Genomic DNA, 24,704 nt, shown 5'->3' on the forward strand with positions numbered 1-24,704 from the left:
AAACATTTTTCGAATCGGGCATAGAAATCACTAGTGTCTTCATCTTGCTTTTGTTTACAGGCTGAGATTGCACCCCAGTCTTCCTTTTTCGTGGTTAATAAACGTGGCAGTACCTGTACTAGTAAACCTGGTAGTGCTTTAGTTTTGTCCCCAAGCCCCGAACCTGGACCTCGGGCCTTTTCTTCATTTTCTAATGCTGTCCAATCTATCTTTTGGTCTCCCACTTCCCACTCTTTTTCCTTCAGTTTTTCGTAAATGCCAGCAGGCATCAATACCTTTAATATGGTCATAATGTCGGGATAGGTATACTCTCCCATGAGTAACATGTCTTTAATTTCTCGGTGGAAACCCGCTGGGTCTTTGTCATGACTGGGTACCACTTTCTTCATTTCCAACAATTCTATTTTCGATATGGGCGTATATACATATACACGTTTAAACTCATTGTCCTCGCCCTTTATTGGGTGCACTTCTCGTAAGGGATTCTGCCTGTCCATGTAATACGTGGTTCTTTCCTTGATGGGCAGTGAGACATGTTCTGGGCATATAAAAAGAATGTACTGCTTTCTTGATTCTAGTATTTCTCTAATTAACTTAGTACCTGAACCTCTCCATCTATTCGTGAGTAAGTCAGTCAATATATCAGGTAAGGGACCAGGATCTGAATGTTGGCTTTTATATAGTATAAGAAGTTGTTGAATCATATAAATCCCAGCTAAACGCTGTTCATCTGGGGTGAGATTCAAAAATGTGTGTGCTACTGTATCATCATCATACTTTCCGGGACTGTCAACCCAATGAACGGCTGACCTAGCTAATTCTTGTTCATCCATAGAATCAAGAAAATGATAACCCCTTCGTTCTCGCAGTAATTTGTCAGCGGCTTGGAACGAATGCTCGGGGGACCTCATATTTATTTTAGGTGTTTGAAAATTCCTGTTATTTTCTAGACATATCGGACGTATCGGATCAGTAAGACATCTAGTATTATTACAAGATCTTCCTCTACCTACATAGGCTATAGTTTCTGACTGTCCTGTGGGCAGTCCTGATCCTTCTTCCTCGCTTTGCTCGAACTGGTCTACCGCTAATCTTTCTTCGTGTAAGCGTTCTATTTCTTTACGGATCTTTCGGCACATGGCTATTATACAATTTTGCTTATCATGTCTCCCTTCTGATATATTCTGGCTCCATCTGGTAAGAATTTGCATTACTTCCGGGTCTACCCCCGGTCGGTCTTGATTTCTGATCACACAATTTATGAGGAAACGTAACAGTTCCCCCTGTATTTCCACTTTCTGGTATTCCATAGCTCTGTTAATACTTTCAGAATCTCGCCCTGTTTGGACAAAATGGTATATATTATCTAGATGCATAGTCATTCCTGGTAACTTCCCTAAATACACCGCGGCTCGTCTGATACGTAATGATGCCATGATCATTTCGTCCTCTTTGCCGGGCACAGGGTCATATCTACAATCTATAAGAAGTTCCTTAAGCGTACGGGCATTTATGAGTTTGGGGGTACGTGAATGTGCTGACTCTTGAAAGGTAAGTTTAGTTATTCTGGGTGGCGTAGAAAAAATGTTGGTAGCACCTCCCGTAGCCCCATCTGGGGTATCGGGCGTGAAAGGATTCGTTGAACGTGATACAGCAACTATAGGTGTGGACACAGCTATGGAAGTAGCTGTAGGAGCAGATGTGGAAACAGATGTGCTTGCCGGAACTGGTGTCGGAATTTGGTGTTGCAGAGATACAGATACAGGATCTTGGCGTTGAACCTCCCCGGCCAATGGTCTATGTGGGGCGGGGTTAGCATACTCGGGAGCTGCGTCATCTAAATATGAGGAAAGAAAAACATCTTCTGCGGTTCTAGGATGCCCCTTGGGATGTACTTTTATTGGGAATAATGGGGGTGGCAAGTCTTTTGGTATCCCCGCGGTAGCCTTAGGTAATCCTTCGGCCAGAAGGGGATACATACCTTTCATAAGGGCATGTCTTTGTCTGTCTACTTGTTCTGATTTCACTCGTGCACCTTCTTCAATTAATAGATTTTCTCGGACTTCACTTGAATTCTCTTTACTCTTCTCTTCCTGTCTACGTGCTTTTTCTGTACGTCTATACGATTCTTTACGCCATAACTCAATGGCGTCTTTCTGTGATTGTCTAGCTTTCTTTTTCCATAATTCTTCCTCTACTTTCACGATGCACTCTGCATCCCAGGTCCCAGCTGTGGGCCACCTCTGACTTTCTGGTAATTCCTTAGTGTAGTCTACCCATAAATCAAGAAATAATATAGCATCTAGGCCATGTTTATGATACATGAAGTACCCTGGAGTGTCCCTAGGAGGAATAGGAACAGCCTCTTCGAGTACCCCTTTTCTAGTTGTGATCTGTCTTAATTTCGAAAAGAGCGGCATATTGAGAACTGATCTGATACTTGATTTTGAACAAACTTAATACAATAAACACGATAATAAACAGTCATTCATACCACAATATGCAGAACGTATTAACACATTTAACATTTAACATTTAAATGAGCAAACAATGATGCTGACGATCTAAGGAAAACTTAATCACTTAAACATAATACTCGGCATTATCTGAATTATTCTGAATTTATATACTTGATATACTAGATATACTGCTAAACAGTACAGATACACTGCTGAAACAGTGCAGACCGGATTTGTGTACCCAAACCCGTCTGGACCGGCACAACTTATGTGCGCGCCAGAACGCCTCCCCAGTAATGGTACTCACCGGGTAGCTCGGAACGGAAGGCCTCGGAAACTGAACTGAACTTGAACCGGACTGGACTCGACTCGACTCGAAAACTTCGGACACCGGACTCGACTTGGGACTTCGGAAACTGGTGGGCCTCTGTATACCTCGGATCTTGCTCTCTCAGCTAGGCTCTGGTCGGGATACTTCGCACTTCTCACCGCCTCGTCTGGGTGTTGATCGCAGCCTCAGTCGCCCCCGCTTGACCGGAGGGAGATACAGGAAATCCTGCTGGTACGCGTTATTGTCCGTCCAGCTGTGGCAGGAGACCGGGCCTGCAACGCACCGCCGGCGCGTGAGATGAGAAAGTGTCCCTGTTCGGGCGCCATTCATGTGGTAAATAATTTAATTACCGGGACTTAATTTGATACAGAAACATAATAAAATAGCTCAGTAAATAAGAGGCAGAATCTGTGGTATTAGAGGTTCGGAATGGGCTTTATTCCAATGGTCGATTATAATCGGATGCTCCAAGTTCCATCACCACGAAGGTTCAGGAAGTGAAGTACATACGTTATTGACAATCAATTACTTTTATACAATAGGCATTACAGTGAGGCTAATACAAGAGGCGTAACAATTGATAGCAAAGATAACATTTCACATGCGTAGCAAAAATAGGCGTAACTGGGAGTGATTTAAAGAACGTCATCAGATGTGATGTCATAAGAGGGCGGTTACATGAAAGAATTTCGCAATGTCAGCAGAAATACTTGACAGGAATGCGCGCGCAGCAGCATGACGTGTGATTGACGTGCATCTAGTAGGTGGAGGGGACTTGACATTTAGCTCTACATGTGGCGACAGATGTCTGGAGGGTCAAGTCAACCTAATCCCAAATCATATCTAACATCCTATGTTTAAAGAACTATGTTATCCAAAAGAAAGGTCTCTTAGAGTAGAATCTTATTCTATACTGACTATACTGACTGTTAGTGCGTGTACAAGCGTCTAAGTGTCTACACTAAATGCGAGGGGGTAGGAATATTCCATGGTAACAGGGCTATGAATTACTTGCATGAGGACAGAGAAGCCGGGCCTTTTGCTCGGTAGCTGGAAGAATGTTTACTTAAACTACTAGACAGGAATGCATTGGGCAGGGAGCGGAGCAGATAATTTCCGAAGGTGAAATACAGTTCTTGGCAGGCAGCAAGCTGATGTCGGGCATCGTGAGCCGCGCAGAGGATGAGACAAAGTTCATGGTCACAGATGCAGGCTCGGACTGGAGCTTCAGAGACAGAAAGCAAGAAAAGCTTGATGACAGAATCAGGGCCTACTTGCCTGGACTGTAAAATGGCATAAGTGAACCATATAAAGGCGGTGGCCTTTCGTACTTAGGAATGGAATATCCGGCCCATTCATGGCGGATCAACAGAGGACATGTTAACGGTGGACGCACATGTATTTGCGTCTTCATAACTGGAACTGGAGGGAACATACATGTACTTGTAACATGCACATAGAACCGTTGGGGTCCAAGATAGGGGACATAACTGACCAGAAAAATCCATATTTCCACATTGTGCCGAGGTCCTTTTCCGGCGATTTCACTAAGAGATTATAATTGTTGGGCATCATACTGTACAGCGTGTGATGGCCCCTCCTCCCATCTGGTTATGTTGGCCATCACACACACTTCCACTTGACACAGTGCGCGATGGCTCCTCCCCCTGTCTGTGCATCAGAGCCTCAGGGTTTCTGTGAACACTCATCCTCTCCTTTCTGCATTGCGAGTCAAGGCACTCCAATACCTTCTGGTCACGTTCGAGCTATTTAAAACTGCTATAAAAAGTGAGGGAGAGTTAAAGGAGTTTCATTTCTCCATTAAGATTGGAATGGAATGGAGAATGGGAGCTTGGGGGGCAGCCGAGCACAGCGAGGTCTGCCCCCCGGGCATATTGGGAGGGGGGAGGGGGGGAGTGGCCGGAGCGGCCATTTTGAGGAATTTGGGCTACATTTGGGGATAGCCCAATTTTGAAGTTTATAGCCCAAAGGAGTATATATCGCTGTTTCGCCCTAACCTAGCCACCATTTTAGGTTTGGTGACCTGGTGGCTGGGAGCGCATTGGCCTGTGAGGGTTTTTTGTCGTGAGGTTCTGACAAGTTTACTTAGGTGTGACCATGGCGAGCGGTGACAATCGGGTGCTGGAAGCCCTCAGGCTTCTAAGTGAGGCGAGAAGAATGGACTTGATCGTCCCAGAGGCAGTGGGGGCCGCGCACCCGGTGAGGAGCGCGTCGGCCGGGGTGGCGGGTGCCGTCGCGGCTTGTCCGCCCCCCAGAGAGCGAGCAGGGAGCAGGTGAGTGTCGGGGGCCGCGCGTATGTCAGGAGCGCGGCCCCTGGGGGTGTGGAGGCGGCGGGCGTTGTCGCGGGTTTGAGTGGGGACCTGGGGCGGGGAAGAGCTTCTCGGCGGCGGAGCACGTTGGGCGCCCCCCCGCTGCGTGCACAATCTCTGGGGGGCCGCTCAACTGCGAAGGGAGCGGCCCCGGCGCGGGAGGGGGGGCGCTTGCGCGCAGTCGCTGGGGGGCCGCCCATATGTCAGGGGAGCGGCCCCGGACGTGGATTTTGCGGGCGTGGGGTCTGGGGAGGGCCGAGGGGAGGTGGGGGTAGCAGCCCCTGTGTTGATGCCGGCAATGTTAACAAGGGGCAGCACAGTGCGGAGGAGCGCTGCCCCAAAGGCCGCATATCTACACGAGTGTGCGGCGGTCGGGTCTGGGGAGGGCCGCGGGGAAGGGGGTTTAGCTGCTCCTCCAGAGATGCCGGCAATGCCATCACGGGGCAGCGCAGTGCAGGGAAGCGCTGCCCCGAAGGCCGGTGAACACCAGGAGTGCGTGTGGGCCGTGAGTAGGCCTGCAAAGGCCTCGGGGTGGGGCGTAACGGCGGGAGTGCGTCGCACGGGTCTCCGTCGCGGGGCATCACAGAGAGGGGCCCAGTGGAGGGTTTATTCAGCCAAGTCCGCGGGGGGCACAGGAGGAGCTGCAAAGTATGGGGTGTGGAGGGGAAGGGGATGACAGTGTGATTGGGGCTGAGCCGGCCGCTTTGGGGGAAGGCACTGGGAGAGTAGGGAAGTTTGGTGGGGAACAGGCCCAGGGGATGCAAGGTGAGAGTGTCGCGGGGCAGCAGGGTTGGGGCCATTCAGGGAGGGGACGGGGCGGTGGGGGGAATCTCCTTTGTTGATAGAGTCCAACGGAGCGAGCGCGACTGGGAGGGTTTGGACATTTTTGAGTCCTGGGTGGATGGGGTGTCTGGGGTGCCTGGGGCCGGGGACGGGGTCGGAGGTGTTGGGGGCTCGGGGATATCTGGGATGAAGCGGTTGGGCTTTGCGGTGAGCGTGGGGACGGGGGGGGTTGAGGACTTGGGTGGGGTCGGCGGACGACGAGGGGGCCGGGCTGAGCCTTCGGGGGGGAGGAGGCAGGGTTGTTGGAGTGGAGTGAGGGGGAGGAGGGGGTCGGCGAGGAGGAGGAGAGGGCGGATCTGAGGGCAGTGTGGCAGGCGTGGGTAGCCAGTACGTTAGGGGTGGGTAAGCGGGGGTGGGATGGTAGTCAGAAGAGAAGTGGGCCCAGCACACCAGACCATTCCTTTTTGTTTCAGGCGGTGGACCGACAACCTGACCGTCGCGGGGTGACAGACTTGGTAGGGATGGGAGCGGCCCAGAGGCACCAAGGAGAAGGGAGGGTGGAGCCTTGGGCGGCGTGCCCAGTACCGGCGGGGGATCCCGGCGCGGCTGGCACAAGTAGGCCCGGGACGGGCTCGCCGGCCCCGACACCCATGGGGTCGCAGCGCCCCGGGGGACAACAACGACGGAGGAGCGCCAGAGAGGATGTGTTTTTCTCACGCAGGGTTCAGTCTGCCCCGCCAGCGGGGAGCGCTGGGGGGCCAAGGCAGGAAGAGCTGGATTATGAGGAGGATAGTATGGAGGAGGGAGAGTTGCGAGATGTGGAAGAGGACGGGGAGGGGGGCCGAGTAATGCTGTGTCTAGTGTTTTGCAGGTGTCACGATGCCAGGCGAGGCCCACGGGTCGGACATCGAGGTGGGAGACCGGCTTGGCCCCTCGGCCAGGACACAGGGAGGAGCGAAGGACGGAGTAATTGGCGCCAGGTAATAGGTCTTTGCTTGGGCGTCCAGTGATGGTATCCATGGGGGTGGGGGGTCTGACAAAGAGGGGGGGTGGGAGGAAGGTTGCGCAAGGGTGCGTATGTGGTGGATGTAGCGGTTGGCACGGAAGAATCAGGTAAGGGAGGAAAAGGAAAGGACGTGGAGTGTGTGACGGACACGAAGGGGACAGTTGAGACGCAGACGGTAGAGGGAGTGACAAAATTGGAAAGTAAGGAACTGAAGATCAAACGTTTGCCGTATATGGGGGTAACAAAGCCATTAGGTGCACATTTGATGTTGGCTACCAAGGAGCGTATTTGGAAAGGGGAGTACGTGGAGATGCTTAAGCTACTGCACAGGGAAGTGCGGGAGAAGGAGGGCTCCAAGGAGGAGGAATTTGAATTGGCAAAGTGGCCTAAGGTGCCGTTGACAATTGAAAACTGGACAGCGGCTTTCCTTATATATGCAAGTGTGTACTGTGAGAAATTCCCAGACAGGTCAGTGGCCATGTTTAAATACATGGATGTCATACGGAAGGCGCAGATTACGGGGGGTGGATATGCCTGGGCCCAGTATGATGAGGAGTTCCGGGCGTGCATGGCTTGGGACACGGAGGCAAAGTGGGGCGAGCTGGATACAGATTTGTGGCAGCATACTATGGGTCTAGCGGGGTCTGGGAAAACTATTTTTACGGCCAGCGGGCTCCCGCTCGTTTATCGGCCCTTTCGAGGAGGCCCCACCCGCGGGGGGTGGGGGGAGCAGGCAGGGGACAGGCAGGGGAGAAAGGAGCGTGCTGGGATTTCAATAAAGGATTGTGCACACGGGAGTGCTGCCGTTTCAGGCACGAATGCTCCGGATGTGGGAAGCGACATGCACTGGTCAATTGTTGGGGGGCACAGGGTCAGTCGCAAGGGGGTCAGCAGTGGCAGTCGGGGGCCATTAAAACAGGGGGCCAGCAGCAGCAACAGCAGTCGGGAGGGGGGTTGGCGTCTAAGGGGCCTGGGACAAAGGGCTCGTACTCCGGTTAACGTGGTAAACTTGCTGGCGGCCTTACAGGGGTACCCAGTGAGAGAGGCTGCGGAACGGTTAAGTTTGGGATTTATTGAGGGTTTTAGGCTGGGGTATGAGGGCCCTCGGGGGCGGCGATGGGCAGAAAATTTGAAATCGGCGCGGGAGCACTCCCAGGTAGTGCAGGAAAAACTTGACAAGGAGGTACGGGAGGGCCGCATGGCGGGCCCCTTTCAGGAATGGCCATTGCCTAATTTGATTGTGTCACCCATTGGAGTGGTGCCTAAAAAAGAGCAGGGGCAGTTTCGCCTCATCCAACATTTGTCCTGGCCGGAAGGAGGATCGGTCAATGATTTTATTGATGAACGAGAGGCCACTGTATCTTACTCTTCTGTTGACGTCGCCATGTCACTGGTGGTGACCGCGGGCGCAACAGCGCAGATGGCAAAGTGCGACATAAAGTCAGCTTTCCGGCTGCTTCCAGTTCACCCTGATGACTGGGATCTGTTGGGCATACAATTCGGCGGTCACTGGTATGTGGACAAAGCTTTGCCGATGGGCTGCTCAATGTCTTGCGCACTTTTTGAATGTTTCAGCACGTTCCTACAATGGTTGTTTACGGAACGGACGGGTCACCAAGGAGTTACGCACTACCTGGATGACTTCTTTTTTGTGGGCACCTCAGACTCCACGGACTGCCAGAAGGCTCTGGACAGCTTCAATGAGATCATGAGGGAACTGGGTGTGCCGCTGGCCCCAGAGAAAACGATGGGACCCTGCACGGCCCTGGCTTTTTTAGGCATTGAGTTGGATTCAGGCTTGATGGAGGCACGCCTTCCTGCGGATAAGAAGCAGCAAATGTTGGAGCTGCTAGCAAGTGTGTTGGCAAAACAAAAAGTGACGGTTAGAGACATTCAAGTACTGCTGGGCCATCTCAATTTAGCCTGTAGGGTGGTCAGAGTAGGGCGGACGTTCTGTAGGCGACTGGGGCGGGCACTGGCGGGGCAGAGGCCCCCACATCATCATGTACGTCTGTCAGCAGGGGTGAGGGAGGACTTGAGGATGTGGCAGTTTTTCTTGCATCAGTTCAACGGGATACCTCTGTTGAGGGAGGCGGACATGGTGTGGGACATACAGATTTTCTCAGACGCAGCAGGGAGCACTGGATTTGGTCTTTACTGGCAGGGGAGGTGGTGTGCCGAACCCTGGCTCGCGGAATGGTTGGATGGGGGCAGGACTATTGCCTTTTTGGAATTCTTTCCCTTGGTGGTGGCCGTCACGCTGTGGGGAGTTCTGTTGGCCCACAAGAAGGTCACATTCAAGATTGACAACATGGCCATGGTGCATGTGGTCAATCGACAGTCGGCAAGAGATGAGCAGGTTCTAAAGCTGTTGAGAGTGTTCGTGTTGGGTTGTTTGAAGCATGATATTGCTTTTCGCGCGGTGCATGTTCCAGGTGTGGACAATGACATTGCAGATGTTTTGTCTCGTTCGCAGTGGGGGAGATTCTGTGGGCTCGCCAAGGACGCGGACGTGAACCCGACCAGAATGCCGCACCAGCTGTGGTACGTAGGCAACACCGGATGTTGCAACTGGTTTTAGGATCGTTAGCACAGTCCACGAGGGCGGCATATCGAGCGGCGTGGGAAGAGTTTTTACGTTCAGGGGCAAGGCGGTGGGCACCCGGGGAGGCTAGACAGGAGGATGTCATACAGTTCATCTTGAACTTGGAGGAGAAGGGGCTTACGAAGGTCACGATCATGGGGAAGCTGGCGGGCATTTCTTTCGTCGGGAAACTGTTGTGGGGCTATGCACCTTCCGCGGGTGAACTGGGGGCAAGGATTTTGGAGGGCTGGGCACGGGAGTGTGGGCGCGCTTCTCGTGTGCGGAGGCCTTTGTCATGGAAACTGTTGCAAGGGGTGTTTATGATGTTGCCTGGATTGTGTTATGATGAAGGTGAAGCAATGCTTTTTTCTACACTCATGTCTTGGATGTTTTTCGGGGCATTTAGAGTTTCGGAGTTGTTGGGGTCCAAAGGGGAGGGGGGTTTGTCTTGGGGGGAGGTTTCTTTTGGTACAGAGGAGGTTAACATCTGGCTTCGAAAGGCAAAGATGGATCAGAAAGGTAAAGGGAAATGGGTGGTTTTAAAACGGGGGCGCACGTCACCAGTGTGTCCTTTTTGGTGGGGGATGCGGTGGAAAGCCTGGTCAAGGGATCTGGGAGGTCTGGTCTTTGCTCATGGGGACGGGCGGGGCGTAAAGGCTTCCCAGCTGTTAGCGGTGTTGAGGAAAGCGCTGGGTAGGATGGGGATCGACAGCAACGGGTTTGGCACGCATTCCTTTCGGATTGGGGCGGCATCGGAGGCCCATGCTAGAGGTTGGGGGCGAGGGGACATTATGAAGCTGGGTAGGTGGTCATCGGATTGCTATCAGCGTTATGTGCGCAGCGTCTCTGGGGGAGATGTTCAGTAAAAAATAAAATATATATATATATATACATGTTATTCGGTGTTTTTCTGGTGTCTTACCCTTGTTTCTCTTTTCAGGTTCGGTTATGGGTCCCCTCGCCAGGGAGATGTCCATTTGGATTGTGGGGCATTCATTTGTGAAACGGGCGCAGGTCCAGGCCCGCTCCAGTTACTTTGGAGACAGTTTGGGGTTCAATAAAGACTTATTCACGGTGGCTTGGCGGGGCAGGGGCGGTATGCGGTGGAAGTAGTTGTTGTCGGTGCTGAACGGGCTTTTGGTGGCGGGCAGGTGCCCGGATGTGTTGGTGCTGCATCTGGGGGAAAACGATATGGTTAAGGAGACAGGTTTGGCGCTGATGCGGGCAATGAAGAGGGATTTGTCTTTGATCAAAGCTCAGTGGGCAGGTTGTTCCGTGGTGTGGACGGAGTTTGTCCCTCGGAGAATGTGGAGAGGGGCGGTCAATCCGGGGGCAGTTGACAAAGCTAGGAGGAACTTGAATACGGAGATGGCGAGGTTCTGTCGGCATTTAGGAATTGATAGGATTGCACATAGGGAGATTTGCTACGATTTGCAGGATTTTTTCAGGGATGATGGGGTACACTTGTCTAGGCTCGGCATGGACCTGTATCTGTTGGAATTGCGGGAGGTGTTAGCACGGTTGTTGGGGGTTTATCGCCGTTAGAGGGAGAACAGCAGTGGGGTTGGGGGGGGCAGAAAATGGGGGGAGGCGGCGTATCCGCCTACACTCCCACCCTTTTTCTGGGTGGCGGGGTGGTTGACAGTTGGCCGGGATTGGCTGGAGTTTGTTGTTATATGTTTGGTAGTTTGTGAGCAGGAACAGGGAAAGGGTAACCAGGTAGGATAAGTTTAGATAAGTTTAGATTAGAGGTTGGTTAGTTACAGTAGCACAAAGGCAGGTAGGGATTACGGTCAGGGGAGTTTAGGATTTGGAAAGGCTGGATTGTGTAGGATTGGGTTATAGTATGGTTATGGAATGTTATGTTGTATTTTGTGGGATGAGGGAAATGATGTGGGGATCGTAGGGGTGGGGGGAGGAACAAGGGGTCAGGAAATTCTTCTATAGCAAGGTTTTAGTTCTGTAAGGCAGTGGCCAAGGGATGACATTGTGATATGCACCTGTTTCAATAAAGCGGCCTTTTTCACACACAATAAACTGGTCTCGTGTCGGCTCGCCCCCCCCCCCTCCCCCCTTTATCTCCCATAATTCTAAGCGCAAGAAAGCGAAAATAACAGTATCTAATATTTTTGGAAAGCGGAGTCCCCAGGTTAATTCAGGAGCATTGGTTGAGCGGCATAGCTTGTGCTCTGTTGCACAGGGACACAAAACTTGAGCTAGTAGTTGAAGACATAGTGACATCATCTTCCAGCGCGCCTGAGACACTCTTCCGCTTTCACTTTCTCTTCAGCAGACCGTTGGCACTCAGGGGGCTGCATCCACTGTCTCAGCACCATGTACTGCAAGTTCAGCAGCTTCACACAGACCTTAATTGGGCCTTCACACACCTGGAGTCTACAACCCCCAGGTAGCAGCCTATAAGTGGGAGGCACAGTAATGGAAGTCGAGCCCTATTCAAACACCGGTGGATTAGTTAGTATTGCCTCTTATTTTGTTGTTGATTTTGTTCTTGGGGGTCACTCACCCAGTTAGTCGGATGGGCAGGTTCACTGCACAGTCTGGTTTTGAGATGCAGCCCTCCACTTCTTGTGCTCTGAGACATCACACATCGGTTTCATATCACCAACTTGGAGCCACAGAATGCTGCATTTATTTAAAATAGCCCTTCTTAATTTGAAAAGCGTATTTCCATGGGCTCATTATTGTGAAAACGACAGAGTTAACAAGAGTTAGCTTGTTAACTTGCTCTGCACACTCTGCTACTCAGGATCCGAGGAAGTGATTAAAGCTGACAGCTCGAACTGATGCTTGCGCCTGTCACGAAGCTGTCAGTCAGCGCTGCCCCTTAACAGAGCAAAGAGACACCGCCCTACTGTCAGGAGATTTCTTTTGTCTTAGCAGGATTCACATTGAAAGGGAAGCATAACTGAACCTGGTGCAGGCGTTGGAGGTAGTATTACTGATGGCTGTGCTCCATACCTATTGTCTCTCACAGTTCTGTGAACTTTATTTGCAATTACAAACCGGTAATTAAATGCAACGGAATTTATATTAGTGTGTTTTGGTAATGCATCTGATGTAGGATAGTCTCGAAATAGACATCTTGCAGTCTTAGCCTAATTATTTGCATAGTCTGCAGCATTGCTATATTAAACCACTTCATTAAGCCTACACTACGTCGTTGATAGTGTACTGTTAGAATGTTAGTTATTCCCATCGACATCCGGGGAGTCTGATTCACAAAGCTTAAGTCAGAAGCAGACATGGAACCTATTTTAATAGTTGTATATCATACGTCGAGGCAAGTAATCTCAACCTGCAGTGGCTGGGGCAGTCATATAGTATTCAGGGCTTCACATACCACTACATCATCATAAGTAAATTATTAATATTCTGGCTTCACATTACTAAACTGCTGGACATCCCATTTCTACCCCTCAACTTGGGTGCCCAGCCCCTTGTACCACCTGTGCCACTTTAAATTAAACGATCCATCAATGGACTCATTTTTTTAAATTTCCTCACGCACCCTCAACTCTCATATACAATTGTTTCAGCAGTCGAGCACCAATCCATACCCTTCTTCCAGTGCTCCAAATCAGGGGTACTAAGACTACCCAATTGCAAAGCAACATCTCTTTGGGCTATCAGTCCCATAGCAATGAGGAACAAGTTGTGTCTCAACTTAGGTCACCCAAAATACCCTATATTGATTCGGGGATAACTGGAATTCCATTTAAACTAAAAACAGCTTAAAACCCACTCCATCCAAAAAAGATCGGATCACACGCCTAAAGAGTGTGCGGAAAGGTCCACTTCTTCCTTTTCCATCTGACACATGACAGCTCTTCAATCAAGTCCACAGCTGATAGTGGGGACCTGTTAGACTTGGCATCCTTGGCGTGGTTTCCCCTGACTTTTGCCTTTACCTCCTGCATTTTAGACTGTGTGCTGGATTTTGTTTTTACTGGCCTAGATGCTTTGTGCCACTTCTGTTCAGGGCCAAAGTGCAAGTGCGCCCTTTGCAAATTGTAATTATATCTGGTTATCCGTAATTAGCATATTTGATGTACTGGTAAGTACCTAGTAGAGTGCACTGTGTGCGCCCAGGGCCTGTAAATCAAAAGTTACTAGTGGGCCTGCAGCACTGATTGTGCCACCCACACAAGTTGCCTTTCAAATGTGTCTCGGACCTGGCACTGCAATGTCTGCGTGCTCAGTTTTACACTGCCATGTCAACCTGGCAAGTGCACCCGCTTGCCTGGCCCTAACCTTCCCTTTTCTTACATGTATGGCACCCCTAAGGTAGGCCCAAGGTACCCCCATGGGCAGGGTGCAGTCTATCCAAGTAATTCTACAGCATACCATGCCACATAATTACACTACACAAATCCACTCCACACAATTCCACAACTAACTAATCGAATCCAACCCACAATTCCATTATACACCACATACATTCACTCCATGACACATAATAAAAAACATTGCCATTTACCAATGCAAACAGCTCTAACAAAAAAAATGCGAGACCCATTGCATTTCCAATGCTTGTTAAATACTGTCAAGGGAATTTCATCAGGACATATTGCTCCTGAGGCTCTCATGTTTTTAATAAATCCTACTACTTCACTCGTTGAGGGCGCATAGCTGAAATCAGGGATTTCGAACGAATAGGGCAGAGCAAGGGCAGAGCCGGAAGGATTAGGATTCGCAGAGTAAAGCTCTACCAGATGGGTTTTCCATTCCTCTTCTTTAAAAGGAATGGGAAGCAATCTTACTCATGTGCCACAACAATCTGCAATTATTTCCCAATACCTTTTAGAGTTATTTTTTAAGGCCGCCTCTTTTAACTGTACCCATACGTGATCTGCCTTTATTTGCTTTATTTAACGTTTTTTCCTCTGTCTTTTCCTTTTTAGTAGTATTTATTAATTTACTTCGTTCGAGAGAAAAACTTAGGTACTAAGCCGTCACTAATTTATTCTATTCCCTATTTATAGAAAGCATAGGGTTAAAATGTGATCTCCGTTTAGCTGGAATATACGAGGATTTACACGATGTAGCCAAAGTACTAGTATTACGACCAAAGGGTTCAAATGAATTGGATTGAGGAGAATAACACTTGGCCATTTCTAAGTGCTGCTGATCTCCTATCAAAACTGTTAAATTCTCTTTTAGTTTAGAGGTAGCTAGGGTATTCCAATGGATTCTACCATTTGTTGCATTAAAACCTACTGTGCTATCTTTAAAATTCCAGGAGCCTACCTTAGCATGAGTAGACTTAAATTTAAGAGCAGATCAACATGTAATCGCTAAAATCATATTCCAAAACTTCCATACCTATAAGGTTACAAAAGAAATCTGCAGAAACAATTACATAATCTATAATAGTTTTCCCAGTAGATGCCTTATAGGTATGATTTGCTGGTATATAATTTTCTAACCTCCCATTGGCAATTATAAGATCCAAACTTCTCATGCCTTCAAGTAATACAGCTCCTCTATTATCAGTCCGGCTATTGTTTGGGAACTGAGCAAGGTGGATGTTAAAGGCTTCGTTTTTTGGGGCGTTAGCGAATAAGCTTATTCTATGGCAAGAAACTTTTGAATTCAAATCTTCAACCAGCATTAGAAATCTGCAATCTTCACTTTCCAAAGTAGTTGAGATAAAACCAAATAGATCTTTTAATAGATAAGAGTAAGATGCATTGGGAGTTAAATACACATTTACGATCAGCAGAGAATCTGAATGATCACGGTCGTCCTGAAAATCTAGCTTAATCGCCTGAATTAAGTTAGAGGCATGAAAGATTACTTCATATGTCCATCTAAGACTTGTTCTTAGCAATACCTCCTTTAGCATGTCCTACATTCACAGGGAGCGCAGGACGGCTTGGCAGTATATAGACTTCAATGGACCAGTTCTTTGTGATCCAAGTCTCTTGTAGATATATTATGTCAGCTCTCTGCTCTTTCAAGAATAAGAGTTTATTTATATTGGTGCTTAAGCCGGCTGCATTCCAAGAGATCAATTTAAGACCCTTGCTAGGAAGAATTCCCGTACTTTAGGCCTGAGGATATATTTGTTAAGGGCCCCTGCTACCCAACTCCATTTCTTACCTTCCTCATCTGCAGACAGTACTTAGTGGTTCTTTTTCTCGTGGGAAGCGAAACACTCTTTCCCTCCTTACCAAGGTAAACCTGCAATATACTCTCTCTCTCCAGGTGGGGCAGATCCCTTGTGGGGATATATGGATGAGTTTTAAACTGCTGATTATGGATCGCTTTTTTTAGGCTAGCTCCTCTTCAGGTACAAGAACATCAATACCACAGCATCGTAATTTATCACTGTTTGACATTATCAGATGAGAGATAACTTTAGATGCAAACATTACTCTTGCTCCCCTAAGATTATTACATTTTTGGACCTGAACCAGGGCGAGATCATTTGGAGGCCAGGGATTTCGGCAAAACAATCCAATAGAAAGGACCTGGACATCTTAGGAGGATCGAATTGGGGCACAAGGCTTCAATAAAGGTGAACTAGGTCCCATTAAGTTAATTTCTGCTTGACCATCTTCCTTTTTCATAGCGTTTGAATCAAAGTTCAATGATAGATTTAAAATTAAATTAGGGTTGAAGCGTAGCCGTTTTGCCCTTTTTTTATTTATCCTTCGAAGTTTTTCCATTTTTTCCTTCTTCTTGCAAACAATGTTACTTTTGTTCTTAATGTATTTTTCCTTAGGAGGTGAGCAACCAGCGTTTAATTCCCCCACTATGGGATGCTCAGGATTTTTTGCACATGTTTTAGAAAAATGGGGAAAACTTTTTGCATTGCATTTGATTTTTTCTTCTTAGCTTGCTGACAGGGCGAAGATACAGATACTGGAACTGAGTCCTCAGATTCGAAAAGCTGCTGTAGGGAAGAAGGGTGTAATTCGTCAAATATAGCTACATTTTCTTTATTTTACACTTTTTAATTTTTTTAAATTTTTTCCACTAGAAGAGGGTTTACAAGCCTCAGTGCCAAAGTCCGGCCCTTTAGCGTAAAAGAAAGAGCATGTTTGAGAAGATTTGAGTTGATTGGAATTATCCTCCAAAGGAGGATGAGAAAAGGTCCCCTTACTGAGATTGGGTTTACAAGAAGGAAGTAGGCTGGCTTTATCAGGTGAGGGTCTTCGTTCAGAGCCTATGAACTCAGTCAAGGCCAAGAGTGAATCCAGGATATAATCAGAGTTACTTACGGATTTCTTCATTAAGGCTAAGATAGAAGACAAAACTCTTTCCAGACAAAGTAAGGATTCAGACATCAACATTTTTGTCTCTGTATTATTATTTAAGGGATGAAAACTTGAGGACAAATCAGGAGAAGCAGACCCCCTTGAATTTTTTATACTTTTTACTCTGGGTGTGCTACTAAACAACTGCATCTTAACGGGGAGATCCCGAGGGAAATCCCATGAATTTAGGGAAGGCAAAATGACAGGATTATGATTCCTGGACGACTCCAAATTAGGTGCCTGAGATAACTTTGGAGTAGGATTTATATTAATGTTGAGATCTGGGCAAGTAAAGTCTTCCATCATAGGGTCTCCCTTTTTGGGTCTGGAGGAAGTCCCCCTTCAGGCTGGGTTACCGTTAGCATGGGAGTGGTCTTCCACCCTAGATTCAGAACATGGCATATCCCTAGACCAAGTCTCTCCAATTTTAGGAGATAGGTTAGTAGGTTCTACTGGAGATGGTCTTCCAAGATCCACTTTAACCTCTACAGGAGCTTCAGGTTTAAGCTCCAACATCCCTGCTGTGTTTAAGCTTGTCTCTCTTTTAGGAAAAAAGGTAGAAATGGCTTTGAAACCTTTCAAGGTGTTTATTTGTATTGAGTTATTCCTTAAAGGATTAGCTTTAGTTTTTTTGCAAGCCAACACCTCTTATGAAGTATAGATATTTTAACAATCCCAGGCAAACCCTTGTAAGCCACAAATCCAATGGTCACCATACAACTAAGGATAATGTATCCAATATTGCCTTCCAGAATGTTTGTAAATGCAACAGCATATGAATGAAATTTGCGATTTTATATAGGGAATCTTTGACACATCTGATTAGGAGGCCATCCCATTCCCCATAGTAATTTTTGGTGCTGGAATTGCTATGTAGCCTGAATCTCCTTGATATTTCATTGTACTACAATTCTCAAAATTGCAAATGTCATAAGATTGATGACCTAACGGATACCTTTCTCTTGATCTCCAGCACTGCAAAGCACTCACCCTTTCCACTGTATAAATCCTCCATATTCATCTTCACCTACCCTCTGCATACCCATCCAACTTCTCTCCACCACCTTCATCTCTACACTATCGTCAGCCTCCCACACTGACAGCTGTCTTGATCCTTTATATTCCATGATAACTGTACACTTTTTTTATTATTTGAAATCTTTTTATTGAAAACTATTTTCCACAGATTAACATAGTGATCAAAACATAAGACTGTGCAGGCAAAAATACATCAATATTGGTGCGTACAAGGAAACAGTAGAATTTAGTCACTATAATATGCAGAAGAAATCTGCAACAATATATTCAGCAGAAATAACAAGATAGCTACAGGATAGCTGGAAAGTCCCGAATGCTTGCGTGGGCCTGCAATTATTGCAAAATGATAAAACTAAAACAACAAAATGCAGATGGCCGAGAAGGCTATGAAAACCTGTGGTCAGGGAGGTCCCATATCCTCTTAAAAAGGTAGAGGTTTGTGGGATTGGGTTGGTTGGGGGGGGGGAGGTGGGCAGCAAGGGGGAGCAAAGAGCATACCATACTTGCCAGGGTCGCACCCCCTCCACCTGAGTACAGCTCAGTCAAAGAGTTGCAGTGCTTTAAGTTAGGGAAGATTAATGCAAGTATATTCCAAGTCTGTGAAGTCAAACAAAACCAAATAAATTTACTTTATTCGGTATCCGACAATACCATAAAAGTACAAAACAGCTATATAAAAACACCATAGATAAAACACTCTACATTTGTTTAAATAATTAATAAAATGTTGTACAAATATCAGTGCGAGACGTCGTAAGAATACTACTAGGTCAGACTAACAATTATTTTAAATGAGGCTCCACGTCACAATAGAAAGCAAGGATATGGGTTTCTGGACCAAAACAACGATAAGTTCAACCTACAAGGGGGGAGTTTCATTACCCAATTCAGCAGCCAAAATCTATCGTATTTCTTAATCTCGCAGCCATCCTTAAAAAAATTCACAGTGCAATAAAGTGTAAGAGCCTCCTTGGACAGTTTTAAAAATAGCAACGCCACCCTTGCATGTTTGAACCTCAAGGACTTTAAAATACTCTTTAAAAACAGCCTCCTGGGGTGAGCATAGAAAGGGCACAATAAAACAAAATGAAGCGTGTCCTGCGGAGACTTATGGTCGCAGCCGCATGGACCCCATCATCAATCAAAGGCTGCCAGATATGAGCAAATTTAGTATCAGTGTGCGCAATTCTATTTTACAAAAGCTCCATGGCCATAACGTGCCACAGGCAAGTGAACCATAAAGCCAAAGCCATAGGGGGAGCAGAGGATTGCTTCCAATGAAGAGCAATGAGTTGCTTAGCAGCACCCAGCATGTGGCCTGCAAGGCACCAATCCGCATGTGTCATGGCCTCGAGTTCCATGAGGCGTATACACAAGATAACTGTGATGTAGGAGGCAGGTAGAGGGAAGCCCACCATGCCCTTAATGTGGCCTAGGATTCTCTTCCAATAAATAGATATGACTGAACATGACCACCATATGTGTTGGAAATTACCCTGGGCTGCATTACAGCACCAACAAAGATAGGATATGGTCAATAGATAGTGCAAAGGCATGTTGGTGTGTAGCGCCACCGCGTCATCATTTTGTACGCTGTCTCGGGTTTTTGTGTACTATGATACATTTATATCTCGCCAAGGTACCTCCCACTGCTTCTGGAAGATACCTTTAGTGGTGTCAGCATGCCATTGTGATTGATATGTATGCAGAAATGTTAAAAATGTAGAGTGTTGAAAAACTTGGTAGGTATGAGATATCATAAGCCCTGACTAGTGCTTCAAAGGGGGTAATTTGTCTTCTTGCTCCATGAACATTTGAGGGGTGCAGCCCCCAGTGGCGCTACTGACAGCTTTTCAGTTGAGCCATTTCAGGTAGTTGGAATTCCTGTTTCATTGATCGAATGAATTCATGGAAGTTCCTACCAACAGAACACGCAGGGTGCGACAATCTCCCATCTCCTAACTGTTGAATGAGTGAAGTTCCAGAGCCGAGGTGAACTCTGGGTTACAAGCCAAGGGGGTGTTTTGGTAGGGGAATGTGCACACTTCAGCACAATCTTATCCCAAATTTCAAGGACAGTTATGGGATGGGTTGTGAGGTAGGCATGCATGTCTGGGGAGCCAAGCAAGGTCCCAAAGAGGCATGCAAGTGACTGGACGATCCATGTGGAACCCATGCTTCTCACTCTCCCTCACCATCCGCTCAGATATGAAATGAAGATGTGCTGCCCAATAGTATTCCAGGAGATTGGGGAAAACAGTCTCCCCCACGGTCCCTAGGAAGCATCAGAACAGTGTTTGAGAACCTTGGTTGCTTCCTCCCAATGAAGAAACAAATGTCTCACTGGAGGTGTATGATATCATCTTGTGGGATGGAGCTCGGGAGCATTTGGAACAGGTAGAGGATCTTAGGGAGGATGGACATATTAATAGCATTAAGCCGTCCCAGCTAGGACACATGTAAGGGCCGCCATTGACGAAGGTCATCTAAGATAGATTTTTGATATGATGCCCAATTAGCTCTCATCCAGGTCGATAAGGTGGTGGTCAGGTTGAGACATAAATATCAAATTGCACGTGGAGCCCATCGAAAGGTGGCAAGAGCCTGTATGGTCATAAGATCATGGTTCAATATCATGAGATTTAGGGCTTGAGACTTGGCCATGTCGACCCTAAAGCCAGAGACCTGTTAAAAGGCTATTACAGCAAGTGCCACTGCAGGGAGAGATGTCGCCATTTGGGTGAGTAAACACAAGGTTTTCTGCGAACATATTCAATATATGAGTACCGCCACCAAAGAGGAAGCCAGCAATGGATTCTGTTTGCTGGATAGTGATGGCTAAGGGTTCTACCGCTTGGGCAAACTACAGAGACGAACAGGGGCAACCCTGCCGGTTGCCTCTCGCTAAGTGAATTTGCTGCGTATAACCCAGATGGTAGCTGTAGGGGCAAGATAGGAGGTCATGATAGAGGATATCATGCCTAGCCCGAGACCGATTTTTCCATGCACCGCTTTGAGGAATGCCCAGCTAATCCTGTCAAATGCTTTTCTGTATCAAGCAAGAGAAGGCAGATGGGGAAATTACGGCAATAGGATTTCTCCACAAGATCTGCGACCCAACAGACGTTGGACACCTTGCTGATTCCAGATGAAGCCAACCTGGATGGGATCAATCCGACCAGGGACAAATTGATCCAGGTGATTTTCCAGGATCTTAGTGTAGATCTTAGCATCCATGTTTAAAAGTGCAATGGGGCTATAGGAGGTGCATAGCAAGGGATATTTGGTGGGCTTAGTGGTGCGGGCAATCTCTACCACGCCATCGTTGGGGTGAGGCCTGTTTCAATGGAGAGTGATTTAAGAGCCCTAGCAGGCGGTCCTGAATAAGAGGGAGAAAGGCTCGATAAAAGTCAACTTGAAGCCCATCAGGTTTTACCTGTGGGTAGATCCTTTAGGGCCTGCTTCAATTCAGTAAGAGTAATAAGGCTCTCCAGAAGTTCAGTGTGGGTCAGGTCAATAGGGTACCATGTACAAGAGCTGAGATAGGAATATATGAGCGCACAGTGACCTTTGTCCTCAGAGTAGAGAATTTGCTGAACTTCATAAAAGGCCTGCTGTCTTGCCTGTTCAGTAGTGACCCAGCTGCCAATATAGGTCTTGGTCTTAGCTATGTGTGTATGGGCATGCCGTTGGAGTAGTTTACGTGCTAAGAGTGCTCCCACCTTGTCCCCCTTCATAGTAACGCTGTTTTAGAGCAAGCAAGGATTTTTCTGCTTTGTTCGTTCTATGGGTGCGTAACTGGTCTCATAACAGGGCCAGTTGTCGCATATTGCATCGGGAGGGGACAAATTGATCTAAACATTCAAGAGTTTAATCTCTTAAGTTAAACCTGTCTCTACCAGTCGGGATTCCCAAGCACGGGCAATTGCGATGGAGGAGATGATTGACCTGATTTTGGCTTTAAAGTTATCCCAGAAATTATGTTCTGAAGCCCCCGGAAGATCGTTGAGCTCAAAATAATTGGTGATTTCCTTTTGAATCTTAGCAACATCTACCAGGTACCTGAGGAGGTGCAGGAGAAATCGCCAGCGTGGGCAAACCTGACGTGAGTGTCCACCACAGTTCCATACAATTTCAACATGAGTGTGGTTTGATATGGAGATGTCAGAGATGGAAACAGTTTCCAGTTCTCTATGCAGGGAGTGGGTGAGAAAGAGGTGGTGTATTCTGAAGGAAGATCTGTGAACATGAGAACAAAATGAATAGATACGAGTATCAGGGTGTCTATACCACTAAGCATCCACTAAGCCCATATCTGTGAGATCTCTTTTGGGCACAGCCAACATTTCCCCTGTGCCCTGGAAGGAGGAGGCAGTACGGTCTAGCTGATTATATCACAACTCACGGACGCGAGTTGTTCACGCAGGAATTCTCTAAGTAGGATGTCTTGTGCCTGGTTTGGGGCATAAACGTTTAAAGGCGTTATTAGGCGGGAACCACGTTGCATGGCGAGTTTCATATAGCGACCATTGACATCACGCACTTTCTTGACTATCTGAGTGCAGAAGCCTGCCTTACACATGATGGTCACTCCTGCTGTCCTAGTAGAGGCATGCGTGCTAAAGTGGTGAGGGTATTTCTGGTGAAGGATGCGAGGAGCATCGTCCCTCAGGAGGTGGATCTCCTTGAGGAAGATAACGTCGAGTTGTGGAAAAGGAGATATTGACATATTTGCCTTCTCCTATTAGGGGAGTTCAAAACCCTCTCATTAAGGGAGAGTAATTTGGTATGCCGTGAGGTGGTCATTGTGTGAAGGAGGGGGTTCCATGGTGATGGTGTCGGATATTGGTGCAAAAGTGTGCCAGAGAAAAATATGGATACGGCTCAATGGTGCAAAGTCGTCCACTTAAGTGTGGGTCCCGGACTAAGTCAAAGTCAGGAACAAGGCCATATAAGAACTAGTCAAATATTCATGATCCATCATAAGCAAAGAGGGGCCCGGAGGAAATCACATTGAGTTTCAGAGGGTAAGATGATCTTGTGTGTTACATTTGCTCCAGTCCTAGGCCGTTGGATGGGACCTCAAGTGTATGTCCTGTGAGCGCATAGCTCCAAAAGCCCAGAGGCATGATCATGAAGCAGAGGGCTCGCCAGCAAGACAACCTTTGTGAGATATTCTCCAGATGGGACCGCAATAACAGGAAAGACAAAGTTATAGAGAGGCCACGGCCGAAGGAGCTCAAGAAGGTGTCTTGTCCATTCCACGGAGGTGTTGGATAAAGTCTCTCTTTGTTTCTTGAGATGCTACGGCCTTATGATTTTTATCTGTGCGGCGGGTAGTACAAGAGACCAGATAGGCAACAGGGACTCCCTGGAGGCAGTCTGAGGAGAAGATACTGTGCCTTCGGACGGGTCCGCCTGGAGTTTGAGAAGTTGTTTAGCTTCAGCAAGCGAGCGGATAACTTGTCTCTTGCCCTCCCAAGTGATAGCAAATGGATGGTCCCACTGGAAATGTATGTTAAGTTCTTGTAGCTTCTCTGTGATTGGCCGGAAGTCCCTGCGATGGTAAAGAGTGACAGGGGAAAGATCCTGAAATAATTGAATAGTGTAGCCATGGAAAAACAGTTCCCCCTTGCTCCATGATGCTTTCAGGATGGCCTCTTTCTTAACAAAGAAGTGGACTTGTGTCAGAATGTCTCGGGTGGACTCTGATCATCCCTGGCGAGGTGCCACATGGTGCACTCTATTTAATGCTGGAGGGGAGGCATCGTTGTCAACTCGTATGGTGTAAAGGAGCTCAGCAGTAAAAGCCATGATATCACTACCCTCCGCCCCCTTTGGCAACCCCCTGACTTGGATGTAGTTACGACAGCTACGATTTTCAAGTTCCTCCTGTTTCATTTGGAAGTCAACGTGTTGCTCCTCCAGCGTCACCACCCTCCGCCAGAACATTTCATGATCCTCGGAGCGAGCATCCACTGTGCGTTCCAGAACGTCCACCCAACCTCCCAAGTCAATGACCTTGTGGCAAATATCCTTTAGGCAGGACTTAAAGTCCATTTTGAGGGAGCCACTTTTGGTGCAGATTTCTTGCAGGAAGCAATTCATATAGGCCTGAGAGATGGGTATTTACGCTGTGTCTCCTTCCAAACCAGAAAGTGTGGGAGCCGCTGATCCGTGTCCGGTGCAGGTGTTTTGTTCCAGAGCGAGGTGACTGGGTTGTCCCTGTTAGGCCCAATAGGTGTATCTTTTGCTGTCTTGCCATGAGGCATGGTATCCACCAGTGGTGGAGGCAGGGGTTCAAGTGACGCAACAGACAAGGGTGGCCCTCATAGACTCTCTGGTGGGAGGAACTAAGGGGAGATCAATATCCAGATATGCCTTGTGAATTACACAATGGGGGTCCTGGAAGGGTTTTCAGAGGTTGCAGCAGTCCAAAACAGTAAGTCAAGAAGCTCCCAGATTATGCTTTCATTCAGAGGCCATATGGGTGAGTCGACGGGTGATGTATGGAGCCAGTGAGTTGTGTAGAAGAGGGCTCAAGCTCGATGTAAGCACAGGGAGGTCTTGATCATACCCCGGCATCACAGAGAGGCCAGAAAATGGAAGAGCAAAACAAATAGGGGGGACCCCTGAGTTCCATTGAGTGCTTCTTACCTCTCGCCCCCAGAAAGGCCCCCCGCACAGGAACACGTCTGGGAGACTTTCCAGGGACTCTTATATGATGATAGGATGTGGGGCATAAGCTGTCATAGCGAACAGTTGAGTGATAGGCGTTGCAGGCTGCGACAGCTTTCCCCCAGTGAAGATTACCCCATGGGCAAGGCAACAATCCAAGGTTGTGGGGACCATGGAGTTAAAGTAACCACAGTCTCAGAAATCATTCTTCA

General features: G+C 47.7%; 1 protein-coding gene across 5 annotated transcripts in view; it reads right to left on the minus strand.

Moving 5' to 3' along the window:
• Positions 1-24,704, minus strand: part of MYPN (myopalladin) — a 2,601,563-nt gene that overhangs the window by 1,243,064 nt on the left and 1,333,795 nt on the right. The window lies entirely within an intron of this gene.

This window comes from Triturus cristatus, chromosome 1_2 (genome assembly GCF_964204655.1).
Source record: "Triturus cristatus chromosome 1_2, aTriCri1.1, whole genome shotgun sequence".
In the NCBI taxonomy this organism is placed as follows: domain Eukaryota; kingdom Metazoa; phylum Chordata; class Amphibia; order Caudata; family Salamandridae; genus Triturus; species Triturus cristatus.